This window comes from Sciurus carolinensis, chromosome 4, assembly GCF_902686445.1.
Source record: "Sciurus carolinensis chromosome 4, mSciCar1.2, whole genome shotgun sequence".
Taxonomy (NCBI): Eukaryota; Metazoa; Chordata; class Mammalia; order Rodentia; family Sciuridae; genus Sciurus; species Sciurus carolinensis.
In genome coordinates, this window is record NC_062216.1 from 48,595,482 (window position 1) to 48,598,382 (window position 2,901).

At 41.1% G+C, this 2,901-nt stretch overlaps 1 non-coding gene across 1 annotated transcript; it reads right to left on the reverse strand.

Moving 5' to 3' along the window:
• Nucleotides 1-1,413: 1,413 nt before the first annotated feature.
• LOC124984184 (U6 spliceosomal RNA) lies at nucleotides 1,414-1,519 on the reverse strand. The gene has a single exon (XR_007108638.1). It is a non-coding gene; the product is annotated as a U6 spliceosomal RNA (small nuclear RNA).
• Nucleotides 1,520-2,901: the final 1,382 nt, after the last annotated feature.

Genomic DNA, 2,901 nt, shown 5'->3' on the forward strand with positions numbered 1-2,901 from the left:
CACATGGACAGAGAAACTGGATCTGCCAGGCAAGGCCCTTGGAGAGTTCCCTCATCTCTGACCCTTTGGGTCATCACACACAGGAGACAAAGGTAGTCCCTGCTGACTCAAATTGGTTCAGCAACTAACAGGAAAACTTGCCTCTTCTAATTCACATCCAAACAAGCATACAAACAAATACACAAACAAAAGAGGCAAAATAAGAAAAAGAGAAAGTTTGTTCCTGAAGGGAAGAAGGACTGCAGACTGGCTATTCTCTCAGCTTTGCTCATTTTGACTGATTCTTCCTTTCTGTCTTCTGTGTCAGGAACTGGACATTCAGTGAGAAGGTCCATTCACACTAAAAGGAAATTAGGTGGGCAATGTTTTTTAAATCACAGGAATATTCAGGAGGCTGACCCAAATGTGAAATGTGAGTTTCATTTACCAATAAATCTGACACTCCATATGTCCATACTCTGACCCAGATAAAGAAAAGATTCCAGAAAAATCTGTTTTAGAGGACCCTGCTCTTAAATGGTCTCAGAATGCTGCCATAGCAATGCTCTAAAGGTCAGGACCAGGAAAGGAAGAACATAAGAGGACAATCCTGAAGAAAAGTGCTTACTCAGACTTGACTCCTAACAGTGAATATAGTGGGGAGAAAGAGTGGAAGAGCCATCTCAACACATTTCTAGACAAGGTAAAGCTAATGGAAGCTGATGAGTAATCAGATTGTGGAAGCCATATTGCAGAATCTTGGTGGTGGTGTTAGAGGGAGAAGTTGCAGGAGTTGATTCAAGTTGTCAGGGAAGAGCAGGTCAGTTGGTGGGGGCCTAAATCCTCCTCACCCATGCCTGACTTTGGAGCCTTTACTGCTAATGCTCAGGCAAAACCCAAAGTTCCCTTCCCTATACCTGCTTTCTAAAAATCAAGGTGTTTAGACCCCAGAGACATTTGAGAGCTTATACGGCTAGACTCTTATTTCTGCTTTCACCGAAATGAAGATTGCCATCAACAAATCCTACCACCAAGTGGTGGCAGAGTTTGAGACACTGACAGAGTGTGATGAAGAGAATCCACTTAACCCAAGTGCATAGTGCCTGCTTCATAACACCCATTGTACAATTGTAGCTCAGTGCCTGCCTCGATGTTTATGGAAATAATTGATTAATATATACTTTAAAAACTACCTTATAATAATCATGCATATTTATGCAGTACAGTGTGATAATCATCATTTCCTTCTCTTTATCATTTCTTTGTTTAGAACCTTCTAGCTCCTCCTCTAGTTCTTCATAAAACATGAAAGTATTGTGAGCTATAGTTACTCTACCATGCTGTAGGACACTAGAACTTATTCCTCTTCTCTAATTGCATTTTGATACCTACCATTCATCTTCCCTGTATCTCCCTTCTCTTTTCTAACCTCTAAAAAATATGGAACACTTCACAAATTTTAAGTCACCCTTACCCAGGGGCCATGTTGATCTTCTCTGTATTGTTTCAATTCTAGTATATGTGCTACTGAAGTGAGCACTGATTAATATATTGATAACTTACATAGAGCAAAATACTGTCTACTTGTTTTTAGCCTTGAGAATAAGCCTCAAAGAACATAGAAGACTAAATGTGGTTATAGGAGAAAATGTAACCTGACCAACCCTGATAATGTAAGAGCAAACTCCCACAGTCAGAAAAAGGGGAGACAGGGGAGGAGAAGGGCAGGCACTCATATCTTCATGTAACTTGGTTGAAAGTCAGAAATACTTTCCAAAGTTGATGGAACATAAAAATATGTTTTTTTTTTCACTTTACATTTTATCAGTGTATTATAATTATATATAATAGTGGGATTTATTGTGACATATTCATATATGCACATAATTTGTTCAGTTTCAATCCCCAGTCTCTCCCCTTTTCCTCCACTTGAACCCCTTCCTCTATTCCACTGGTTTCCCTTCTATTTAAAAATATATGTTCACATTATTATTCAAAAGTACAAAAGGAATGAATAGTAGGGAAAAAATAATTGTTCTAATAGGAAAGAGGAGTACGAGGCAAATGAAATCCTTAACTTTCTGTGGGCGAGGGCCTTGGCAATATTTTAAATGAATAAGTCAAGAGAGAGTCCATAAATCAGGTAGAGTCAGGGAGGAAAGCGCAAGAATTAAGTGCAGAAAGCATTTGCCTCAGGGAAATGCTAAGTCTGGGGAAATAGGGGATGGGTAATTATAATTTTTATTCTAATCCCTTCTAGTGGGTTCTGTCCCCACCCCCAACCCCAGTCCCTCAGTGTTCTTGATAAACAGGAGGGGGGAAATGAAAAGGGAAAGAAAAGAAAGGAAGTGAGAGAGGCAGGGAAGGAGCGAGGGAGAAAATGTGATCAGCAGGTTACTTCCTGCTCTATTAGAACCATAGTTGTTCTTTCAATTCCCACTAGCATAAGGTGTCAGATGGTAAAACTTGGTCCAAATTGTTTCACTGGTTTTTCTGTCTCCTTCTGAGAAGGACTGACTGACTGGCAGAGTCAGAGTCGAGTTGGAGCAAGAGTTCCAGTAGCCCGTAAGTCCACTCAGGTCTTGTGCTATGGCTGGGTTTGCTTCCCGTCCTGGTCATTGATCATCAGCCTTTGTCTGACCCTGCTTCTTACAGACTCACCCAATTTGGACATGGGGCTCTGGATAGACCTTCAACTTCTGGGTCTTGTTCACCTCCACCTTTTCATCCTGGCCTTGTTTCTCCTTATTCTGGCCTTCAACCTGGTCAACCAGGATTGACTTATGCCTCCAGGTCCTAGGAACAGAAGAGAACATGGAACCCTAATTTAGTGTGCCTATCTCAGGAGATTACGCACATAATTTGGTCAATTTCATTCTGCAGTATCTCCCTTGTCCCTCCGCTCGGCCCCCTTGTATTTCA